The sequence below is a fragment of the Amblyomma americanum genome, chromosome 2, assembly GCF_052857255.1.
Source record: "Amblyomma americanum isolate KBUSLIRL-KWMA chromosome 2, ASM5285725v1, whole genome shotgun sequence".
Taxonomy (NCBI): domain Eukaryota; kingdom Metazoa; phylum Arthropoda; class Arachnida; order Ixodida; family Ixodidae; genus Amblyomma; species Amblyomma americanum.
Genome location: NC_135498.1, coordinates 64,282,286 through 64,294,390, shown reverse-complemented (window position 1 = coordinate 64,294,390; position 12,105 = coordinate 64,282,286). Strand labels below are relative to the sequence as shown.

The 12,105-nt window shown below is 45.4% G+C and overlaps 1 pseudogene across 1 annotated transcript; it reads right to left on the bottom strand.

Moving 5' to 3' along the window:
- Window positions 1-1,091: 1,091 nt before the first annotated feature.
- LOC144119722 (uncharacterized) lies at window positions 1,092-4,978 on the bottom strand (annotated as a pseudogene). The gene is made up of 7 exons (XR_013312407.1): window positions 4,919-4,978; window positions 4,120-4,329; window positions 3,781-3,967; window positions 3,420-3,662; window positions 2,411-2,582; window positions 1,532-1,680; window positions 1,092-1,462 (listed from the first exon to the last, which is right to left on the bottom strand). The product of XR_013312407.1 is annotated as an uncharacterized LOC144119722 (transcript).
- Window positions 4,979-12,105: the final 7,127 nt, after the last annotated feature.

Sequence of the window (12,105 nt, the reverse complement as noted above, 5' to 3'; positions counted from 1 at the left end):
GGTGCAGCTCCATGTGCTGCGCGCTGATGATGGATGAAAAGGATTGTTTATGCTGCCAGGAAGTGCAAGAAATCGGGAAGAAGCAAAAGGCACACAGTGCGTAACGAGCTCAAAAGAGTTCAAGACTGTGTGCCTCAGTAAGGCAGTGCTGGAAGTGAGTTTAGCTCAGCATGGATGCAAACCAGCTGGAAAAGGCAAAAAATTTACGAACAGGTAAGAAAATAATACAACGAAAAGATAACTATTGATGCAATAACATATTTTTTTACAGGCAGTTTCGGTATGCTGCGTACCGTCAGTTTGGTTAACGTGGAAGAGGCTGGGGGAGAACAACCGACGGATTCTGCCAAGCTGTGTGCTGAGCGCAGTTCGAAAGAAGTATCCGGCTAAGAATGCTATATATATAGGCTTCAAGCATTTCTGGGATTCCATTTAGGTAAGTGCAGAAACATGGTTACGCACAAACAACTGCTGCACAGTATGCATCGGTGGCTCATTTACTACTTTAAACATCTCGAGTTTTGGCACAAGCATGTATTGAAAGTTGTTTTCTTTCAGTTAGCATTCATTACATTACGGCTTTACTTATTGCATAAACGTCATGCAACAACATCAACTGTAGAAACTCGAAATTTCTGTCAGTTGCACTTTGCAAGATGTGCACGGCTTTTTTTTTTCAGCAAGTTGTCCGTGTATCATTCTATTAACGACATGTGGACTAATACTCTTATCTTGCACAAACAGCTTACACATTTTTGCTTTCAATGTAACTAATATAAATAGGCAAATATGTTAATATGCACAGGCTAAACTCTGAAAGCCGATTTTAAAATAGAAATGCAGCTCCAAAGAAAAAAAAACAGGATTTACTTGATATTTATTTTGCAACATATACATGAAGTTGCTTTAAAAAATCAGTATTTTCCACAGGTAAATAAATGAAGACAGCAACATAAGGACGCAAACACTGAAGTTCAGCATAATATTTGCTGGCAGCTCAGCAGAGGAACGTGCGGCACACGGAAATCTTTTTGTATTGCTGAGTGCTAACTCAGTGTTGCGGCTGAAGGCAGCATTCTGAGAGGCGTTGGTTGAAACACACATGGAGTTTATTGTGACATTCGAATGGCATGGCTGCTAGAGTGCGCCTACTTTATGCGTTCCTCACACGCTCCGATTCTTCATGCTTGTTGACGACAGCATTCATATGGATCTTGCACGCGAGAGCCAGGACTCTGAAGACAATACGCACTGATAGGCGGACTGATTTCCTGCTCTCAACAAAGGAGGAGCCTACATTACTTATTGAATCGTGTTTTCCTTTGCTTTACAGCTTTTTCCTTTGGTACCCTTGAAAACTGACTGCTCAGCGGTGGTGGGGTCTGCATGAGTGCAGTCTTCTTGGCCTATGATGTCCTGCTTGCCTCTACCATGACCATGTTCAGAAGTGTCTGTACGTACCCTAAAGAGAAATTTGAGAATGACATGAAGCAATGCTGCTTTGATAACAAGTAAAACCATTTGCACGTACCATACGTTGGTTGTTCCTTTACAGGGCAAGCAGTTGCTTTTCCTCCCGTGGCCTTTGGGTATTTCAAGTTCCAACGGGCTGCACCGTCCAGTCGGCAGGCTTGGCTTCGTGCACATTTTTCATTGTAATGCATGACGGCCAACTGGGTTCTGAAACAATGCTCAGTGATCAAGAGTACAGTAAGTCATTACATGTAACATTGCTTGTCTCTTGCGCAGGTCATATATTAAGGCCTGTACACTGTCGCCCCATAAGGTAACCATATTAGTACAGTGTAGCAAACTATGAATATGTGTGGAGTAGGAATTCTTGTGTATAACTAGTTGCCACCGCAGGTGATTTGTTGTTTGAGAAACACTGTTATTATAATAAGGATGTTGACCTTTTGGTTATTTTTCAAAAATGTGAGAAATTTTGGTGAATGTTTATTTCAGAATGCAGCTACTTTTTTTTCATTGGATCAAATATTCTTTCTTTTTCCGTAGCATAATACAGTATTTCAGTATGCTCACAAGTGGTTCGAAGTATATCTTGACCTTTTTGCAAGCACACACAGTCCATTCTGGTGCATTTAAAAGTATGGTTCTAGTCTTGCAACAAAAACAAAATATGGCACTGTCATTCTGAAATGCAAGCGGTCATATATTTCTAAAAACCTGGCTGCCTAAACACTGTTTACGTACGGCGCTTGGCTAACCAAATGGCTAAGGAATCATGCGGTGTCTCTATTGCTCACAGTGATGGAACTGCTGCTGGCCTCATGCGTAGCCAAAATATATTTTCTTATCCACGGTCATGCATGCCTTCACATCAGTGTGTTTACATGGATATATGTAAACACACAAGCAAATTAAACAGACCTGAGATGTTGAGATTTACCTTGCCTTCATACCAAGGTATTAGTACTGGCAGTTCTTTGGGGCAAAATGCAATAAAAGGCTATGAAACGTTTCCAGACCGTAAGTCTGGTGTTTAGTTGATAGCTTCGGCATGTCTGCCAATAGGACCTTTGAGGTAGCTATGTTGTTTAGCTTTTCAAATGCTTTCGAATCTGAAAAACAGGAGAGAGAGTGAAACAAATCAAAGTTGAGTAAGCAAATTGAGTACTCTTGGTGAATTCCCACTGGGCAGACAAGTCTCACATTGATCAAACAGTGCTCACAGTGATCAAACAGTGAAGACTCGAAGTCAGATTGGAAAGGTTCTGCCTGGCTTTCTGCTCTTGGCAAACAACTTCGTGTCAATAGAGCAAGGATGGTACAATGGCATGGTTTGATGGCATAGAAAGAGTGAAAAAACATTCGTATGCAAAGCATAACATTATGAGAAAAATGCTGGGCTATTTATGTTAACGATCCTGCTTGACTCAGGGCAGTCGCATACTGGTCAGAATAAATCAGTTCAACAATACCATTTCTGCTCAGACAGAAATAAGAGACTTGATATAAAGATTAATGAATTGAGTTAAGAACGTTTACACTATCTGAGCAAACAGCAACACGAACGAGAGAGTGGGTGCAAAAAAATTTTCTGAAATATTACATTTCAGAAAAGGTTGAAATGCTCTTTGTTATCTTTTGATGACACATGTCAGCTCACTATAAGGAAGTCTAGGTGGTCTCCACTATGGTCTTTTTTCACAGATTGAGTTATTTAAAGACTTTAGAGCTCACAGTTAGCAATGTACAAATTTTCTTTGATGGAAGAAATATTGAACACGAAGGAAGCACGTGTACAAGTTTTCATTTTGCCTCGTGTATTTTTACACATAATGAGCATCACCACCTTTCCCAGCTTTCGATTCTAGCAAAGTGTTCAAGCAGAGTGTTCCATTGCTTTCCAACATGTTAAATTTTCCTATATTTTTTTCTGCTAGGCCTCTACTTACCCTTTTTGAGCCACATCCGGCACTCAGGCTTGTCATGGAGGCAGGCCGGAAACAGTGCATCATTGTGCACATGCACATCCCTAATGTGGTTGAGAAGCGATAACCATTTGGGAACAATGTGGTCACTGTGCCCGTGGCTGGATGCAGCTGACCAGTATAGATGGTTCTGAATGGACTTAGCCCAAAGCTGCAGGTCCTTGCAATCACGCCTCTTAGATATGGCAATCACTTTCTTGAAGACACCTAAAAGGCATAATGCAAGAGCTAATAATCAGTGTTCACATTTTATTACAAAACACACTGAACAGAAAACATTGCAAATGACGATATTTTCACCACAAAATGTGCTGCTTCAAAGTACCTTTTGCAACATGCCAAACGTCAAACTTGTGCTGGATGCCTGGTCTTTCTCTTCGCATGTGTGCCTTGATCTGAATATGTCGGTCTGTCACAAGAGCTTTCACAGTGATGCCTTGGTTTTCAAGAAATTGCAGGCCACGTTTGAGGCCTTCTACTTCCATGTAGCAACTGCCTCCTACTTCATTGGACTGCAATATACAACATATAATTGTTTTTCTCATGATAAAAAATGCCAATATAGAGCAGAAACAAAAGTAGTCATAACTTCTGCAGCAGACGGCATTTAGCAGTATGGAGTTAAGAGGCCTTCCCAGAATGCTTAAGTAAAAGGAAAACAAACCTGGACAAGCTCAAAGTTCAGCAATTTGTTGTTTTGGACGTCCAACAAAGAATATGTGCCAAATTTAGCACTGAAGCCAGGTGAATCGGCTTGCCCATCCCCGGCAAGGACGACTTCTTTGCCCCTGGCATCCTTCAACAACTGCTCTTGCTGCTGCCTCCAAACCTTCAAAAAAAGATTTTTGAAAGCAGTAAGCACTTGCCGTGAAATCTTTCAATAAGCATAACTTTTTCAAAACAATTGCTTGCTCTGTCGATTGCAGGCCAAAGATGGATCTTCTGAATGTTGAAGAATATTCTGTCAGTGACTACCTCAACACCAATTGATGACAACATTCTCAAAGATGCAGTGGGGTTATTGCCTGAAAATAAAAGGGCAGCACAAAGTTGCAAGTTTAATCCTGGCTGTTGTCTCACAACATCCTGATTTTTCCAGCACAGTTGGTGCCTTGAAGGACAACAAGCACATATTTCAATCAGAGTTCCTTCGCAGTGAATGCTGCACGTGCAAGGTGCAAGGCACGTGTGGCACACTTCAAACAATGCTTTCAGGTTCTTTTTCTGAACTAAAACTATTCCTCTCTCAGAATCATCTATGGCTGACTGCTGCTGCAAACATAGGTGCCCATCACAATTGTCACACCTGAAAAAAAAAGCAAGATTCTTATAGTGAAAACTTGTGAAGCAGTGGCATGGAGTTTATATTATTTGTGCCATCCCATAAGCTCCATAAAATGGTACCTCAAGCTAAAAGGTATGCAGCAGTAAGAATAGCAAAACATACTCATGCCAGGAGTCACTGTCAGGGCTTTAGTCGTCGTGATGTTCGGGCTCAGGCTCATAATCAGTATGGCTGTCATCCTCTTCGTATGGCTCTACCATAAAATTCACTTGGGTAGCTGCATCCACCAGGAAGCTCCCAACCTGGACACCTTAAAAGAAGGGAACATGTATTCAACTAAATATTTTAGAGCTCATTGTCATAATTTTCATTAAGAATAAAGAAGAGATCAATTCGCTTTAAAATATTTTGAAGCTCACAACTACAACTAAAATATTAAAGTGAACATTCCATATGTGCTCGATATGAAGACATGCACAAAAAACATGACAAGATTACCCCACCGACTGAAACACATTGAGGCTGTGTCTGCGTTTTTCGTGATGTTATCGGTGCTTTCACATTTGCTTGCAATCCTTTGCAGAGTGTTGGTGGCCGCACCACAACTTGGAAGCTTTTGTCAGTAATGTCAGGACCATTATTTGCAACATCATCTGCCTCTGCCACACTTTTTGCTACAAGTGCTTCGCTTGGGGATGGTGGTAGTGATATGGCAACTTCTTGAGGAGCTATGTTTTCGAGCAGCTGTACAAGGACCTGAAAGAGCATGAAATGCGGGCAACACAAATGCAGGTTTATTATGAAAAGACACGCATGCATCAAAATGCATGAAAACCACAGACAAAAGCTTTTCTTTCTTCAGTATTGATGACCTCATTGTCTTAGACCACATCCAAAGAATAGGAGCCTCGCAGAATTTACTATACACAGAAATGCCCCTTTGTGCACTCTGCTCTTTTGCATCCTGAAAGATGCGACACTATATTCAAAAGAAGTTCTAACACTACGTTCAAAAGAAGTCAAATTTATACCAGTTAAACAGCACAGGCTTGAATTGCTTGAATGTAAAGCACAGAGAAAACTACTTCCATTGCACTGATGTGGTGCGATTTAAAGTACTGGAACATGAACATTTCAATAGATATATGGTAAAAGGGTGAATCAAAAACTCTGACGAAAGGTGCCGATTCTATGCTGCACAGCTAAACTTTCATTTACTGCAGTGCTGCTAGCACGTATTCCAAACCAAACAAACAATTTTTTGGTGGACGCCTAGGCTTGAAAAGTGGGAGGAGACAGCGTGTTGCAGCGTTACGAAGGAGTCGACTGAACGCCATCACCTGTACGGCTGTTCGGCGCGACGCCTTGACCGTTGGACAATTTATGGAAAGGAAAGGACGCCTGTCTCACATATCTCGGTGGACACCCGAAAGTAATATTTCCGACGCGCGGTGCCGGCAACTACAACTACTACTACGACGACGCCGACGGCGTTTCGAACGAACGAGAAATACGCTGCTACGTAAAATTGCCCCGCCGCGATAGCTCAGTGGTTATGGTGGTGGTGGTGGTAGTGGTTTTATTAAAAATAATAGTAAAAAGGAAGGAAAAGATTTTTGCTAGCCCCGGCCCCAGGGTGCCGATTTCTAGCACGCTGATTTCGATGAAGGGTGACCTGACCCGGCCGTGGCAGCCGCATTTCAGTTTTGGGAAATGCATGATGTAAAAGCGGGTAGGCGAGCCCTTCGCTACTGCGTCCTTCATATGGCTACACACGGTTCGCAGAACGCTGAACCACAGAAACAAGGAACCGCTAAATACACAAGCGTGCGTTAAAACACTTACCTCACGCCGCTTTCTTTTGGCGAAGGCCGCTCTTGGAGGTGGCGAAGTGCTTCTGTTGTGTGGGAACACTGACGGAACGACTCCGGGTTTCAGTCGCGCCGATTTAATTGAAATACCGAGTGCCCGCATCGTTCCCAAGCTTCGATGATAGTCACTGTCGCGGAAATGGTCGGAGCACAACACAGTTGATTTCGTAGGCACGAAGTTTTTCCTTTTCACGGCAGTGACCCACCGCGCAGAAAGTTTCCTGTCCTTTGGGAACGTGTGGAACACCACGTCGTCTCGGCCGCCAGTGTTCGCGCAACCGAACGCTGCGCAAAACGAAGGCATGACTACGACTAGTCGCTGCACGCACTCGGAACAGACGCCCAAACCAGAGAAAGTAATCGGCACTGGCAGATGATTGCGTTGAACCGTCGTTCACCAAAGCGGGACGGCCGGCCGGCCGACTACCCGTGAATGGCGTCACTTCCGCCAGTTCCCCTTTTCTGCCGTGGCCCCATTCGGCGCTTCCGGAAGCGAAGAGGGCGTGTCGGCGGCGGGTTTTTAATAAGCGATTGCGGCTCATTTTTCGAACACAATCGAGAAAAAATTTACACACATGATTTTCAAGGTCCTTTCTTCCCAACCACAGCATTTCATACGATTTGAAAACTGTTTCAGCTTCCCTTTAAGTTGTATATGTGGGCATTGCTCGGGCTAGGGTTGCGGAGGGGTGAAGGAGAGGGTGGAGCAGGAGATATTGGACAGTGTCGGTAGGGCTGAACTAGTCCACAGCGCGCTGACAAAAGCTCGTCTCCTCCTCTTTCTTGCTTCACAGCGTTGCTAATCGCTTTAAAGTAGTCTAGCAACCTTGGTTCGCCCAGTGCGTCGTCTGCTTTTTTGGTCCGCAACGTGCGCTTCCCAGCATCGGACAGCAGTCCAATTCGTAGTGACGTGTGAACACGTGATGCGTCGGCCGCGAACCTACGGTCCGTTTTGTGAATCAGCCTTCAATGCGCCTTTCATTTCCTCAAAACCTGTTTTCAGTTTTTTAGAGCGCCGCTCTTAAGCGCCTGTTCGTGAGTTGAGCAGCGGCACCATCACCGCCTTTGGTGTAACCTAAGGTCCCTCTATAATTTAGTGCAACCGAGCAAACCAGAGTACTCCCGCTCGCTCATGGATGGCTCTGAGTGGTGAGTCCACTAGTGTTCCTGTGCACTAGTGACTCTAGCGCACTAGACACGTTGCTCTAGCGTGCACTCACTGGATAGGTTTACAGAGCACCGCGAACCTCCTCTCCCCGCCACCGTATTTGGAAGCTTCATGGCTACTCGCCGCTGTGGCTCAGTGGTTAGAGCGCTCGGCTACTGATCCGAAGTACCAGGGTTTGAACCCAACCGCGGCGGCTGCGTTTCGATGGAGGCGAAACGCTCGTGGTCGTGTGCTGTACGTGCGTTGTCAGTGCACGTTAAAGATCCCGAGGTGGTCGAAATTATTCCGAAGCCCTCCACTACGGCACCTCTTTCTTAGTCCCTTTTTATCCCTTCCCTTACGGCGCAGTTCAGGTGTCCGCCGATATATGAGCCAAATACTGCGTCATTTCCATTCCCCAAAAAAAACAATTGTAATTTTTATGGCTAGCCCTGACGTGTTCACAAGCACCTTCGCAGCGTAGTTATAATAAGTGACAAAAGAAACCTCTGCGTAATTGGCACTGCTAACTTCGGAGATAACGTGAACGGACACCCACAATAAACGGGAAACCATTACTTCTGTAAGGCCAGAACTTCGGAAGCCCGCCGCGCTACGGAATTCCCTTGCTAAGTACAGTACTGTGCATTTTTATCGTGAAGACTCAAAAGTTTCCCCGCCTCAAACACTGGCTCATTTGCGGTGAAAGTGCACACAGCGCTTGCGTATTATGGTAACTTTTGTATCTTAGCAAGTCTGACAACTGTACTTACTTAGTTAAGCCGTGCATGATGCGAAAACGTAATCGTCTACGTAGAGATCGGCGAACCAAAACCCGTAAACGAGGATTTTTCGCGAAAGGGCGGTAGTGGCGCCATCTGTTTTCGGTAGTCGAAAGCGTAATGACTAGACACTTTCCTCTGCCGGAAACAGATGGCGCCACTGTCGCCCTTCCGCGGAAAAACCTCGTCTACGGGTTTTGGTTCGCCGATCTCTGCGTAGACTATTACGTTTTCGCATCATGGACGGCTCAACTAAGTAAGTACAGTTGTCAAACTTGCTACGATACAAAAGTTACCATAATATGCAAGCTCTGTGTGCACTTTCACCGCAAATGAGAAAATATATATAACTTTTAAACTTTTTAAAGCCGTCACGATAAAAACGCACAATAATGTATATGTGTGCGTGTTCGGTTTAGAGCACGTCTACGGGCTCTCAACGACCCCACTGCACGTAACACTAGAAGTCCGACATGTTTAGTGTGAGCTAAATATAATGTTTAGTGTGAACTAAATATAATCAAAGTGACAATGCAATCTTTCTTTTGATTCAAATAATAGGCCCCACCCAAACGGGCAGGGCCTCCCAAAAATTCGCCTATAGGCTCATTGGTAAGCCCCTCCACACGGCAATCTTTAGTAAAAGGCGAATCAAGAGAAGTTTACTGTACTGTGAGACAATGGATACAAAACTGACAGGAAATCCAGATGTACCTACTGTACATCCATACAAAGATTGGGACGAGTGTAGTGAAACCTGAGCGCAACATAAGGGATGAAGCGACCGGCACCCCATTATCCGCATGATGCCAAGGGATGCCACTTACTCCCTTTCATTTGAACAAAACTATCAGAATAAAAATGATCAAACCCAGGCCAAATTTGCAGAACCCGGATCACTGAATTCCTTAGCATGAGACCTTTAGTGAAATTTAAATTCCGTTTGCTCTCTTATTTCGTAAGTTAAGTTTTAAGGTTTTGGTGTGTGCTGCGGTTTACTGACACGTCGCGTCCTCCGCAAATCACCGTGCTCTCTATCCTCGACAAAGCGTGACAGAGGCGGGTTCTCGACGCCCAAAAACATGATTCCCCTTTCCTTCTAAGGACAATGTTTCATTTTACCAATGAAGGCATAACTCAGATAACTAATTAATTAATTAATTAAATTGTCTATATCGCCGAAGCCACCATCTTTCACTTTTTTTATGTTCTACTACTTGAGGGAAGCACAAAAGGCTGGGCGTAGCATAGCATCGTCGTATTTTTTTTTTATGCCTATATATTTTCTCGTCCAACGAAGTTCAGTCTTTCGCCTCGTGTCGTGTGTGGCTGAGAACATTGAATCTAAAAGCCTCTAGATTCTATCTCGCGACGTCCACAGCGTACGAATGACGGGGTTGCCGCCGTTTTGAAGTGAATGGCGCTGTAGCGCTGTCTTCAGGAGCGCTGATACTATGCTCTAAGCAGCTCTAAATTCGCCATGCACAATTATGCGAGGGTAGCAGTCAACATATTGGGTAAAACAAAAGATTTAGAACAAGTGAGTTCATATGGGTCGCGGCTCACTCAGGGAACCCTGGTAACGAAGCGGCGCGCATCGAAGCTCCGTTATTCGTCAGCCGAGCAGGGAAGGTGGTAGTTACTGAGAGATTCTCATTACTAATCATTTTAAACTAGAAAGGAGGGTCTTCCCCCAACCAGATGAAACTTTAGATAACGAGCAGGAGACCACCCGGAGGCGACTCCAGACGCGATCCTTCATGACTCCTTACTTACTATCAAAATTCCGTCTCGGTGATTACGACTCGGATTAATGTGCACTATGTGGCCAAATAGCCACTTATGATCACATATTCTGGAACTGTGAAAAGGAGCCGCCACCGAAATCTCTAATACAAATTCCTACTCGCGAGCTGCGCTGTCTCAGGGATTAGGGCGCTCGGCTACTGAGCCGCAGTTCCCGGGTTCGAACCCAACCGAAATGCCAAAAAAAAAATATACAATTGCACTTGTCTGCTTATGAGCGGAAAAGCCAAAGCCTTTAATAGTCCTCTCTTTCTCCCTACAGCCCGCCGCGGTGGCTGTGGTTAAGGCGCTCGTCTACTTAGCCGGATGATCATGAAATAACTGTACTGATTATTATTATTATTGGTTTTTGGAGAAAGGAAATTGCGCAGCATCTGACTCATATGTCGGCTAACACCTGAACCGCGCCATAAGGAAAGGGATTAAATGAGGGATTGAGAGAAGAAAGGAAGAAAGAGGTGCCGTATTGGAAATAATAATAATAATAATTGGTTTTTGGGGAAAGGAAATGGCGCAGTATCTGTCTCATATATCGTTGGACACCTGAACCGCGCCGTAAGGGAAGGGATAAGGGAGGGAGTGAAAGAAGAAAGGAAGAAAAGGTGCCGTAGTGGAGGTCTCCGAAATAATTTCGACCACCTGGGGATCTTTAACGTGCACTGACATCGTACAGCACACGGACGCTTAGCGTTTTTCCTCCATAAAAACGCAGCCTCCGCGGTCGGGTTCGAACCCGGGAACTCCGGATCAGTAGTCGAGCGCCCTAACCACTGAGCCACCGCGGCGGGTACGTATTGGAAATCTCCGGAATAATTTCGACCACCTGGGGATCTTTAAAGTGCTTCCGCAGGGGGTAATCTCCTCCGCGGCCCGAGCCATTCTATGCAAGTGCAAGCCTCCGGGAAGAGCCATAGAGCTCGTTTGGGTCCCGGCTCACTCGCAGGTAGCAGGCAACATCATCGCCGACTACCATGCCCGAGAAATGTCAATCCGGGCAGAGCACGAGCCGAAAGAGCTACCGCACCCGGTTACCAGCTTTCGGGACATTACTCGGATGTACCGCGAGGAAAGGTGCAGACTGCCAGAACCGCACCCAAACTCACCAGGCAACAATAGACGATCCTGCGTCGAGCGCAGGCGGGATCGCTTGCGCATCCCGTTCTGATGAACCGCATGTACCCAGCGGAACACGATATGCTCTGTCCTTTTTCCAAACGAGAAAAGGGCACCCTGCCGCCCGTCTTGGCAGAGTGCACAAAACTCAAGACCCCCCCTCCTCCCCTTCCCGGCGACACCCCCAATCCCCAAGCGCTTGAGCGATGGGAGACCTCAATTGTTATCCAGCCCCGCCCGGCCTACCGACTCAGCTCGCACTAACGGACAGGGGCCAGGAGCTGCTGGAAACATATGGGTCCCGTAACTAGGGAACCACTCCGTCTGGTGCCTGCGTGCACCACCGATTTATTTCGGGCTTAATAAATGTTGATTCATCGTCATTTAACTTGCGCTGACATCGCACAGCACACGGGCGCCTTAACGTTTCGCCTTTATCGAAACGCATCCGCCGCACCCGTCAAGGAATCAGAGGGCGATGAAGACTTGAGCCTTGACCGCCGTAATCTTCCTCCCATTTCAACAGCCTGGGATCCCTTGGGATTAAACGGTATCCAGGGTGTCCAGGAGATAAAGGCGGAAGTAGAGCGGAGATGGTGGTGGTAGTGGTTTTATTAAAAATAATAGTAAAAAGGAAGGAAAAGAT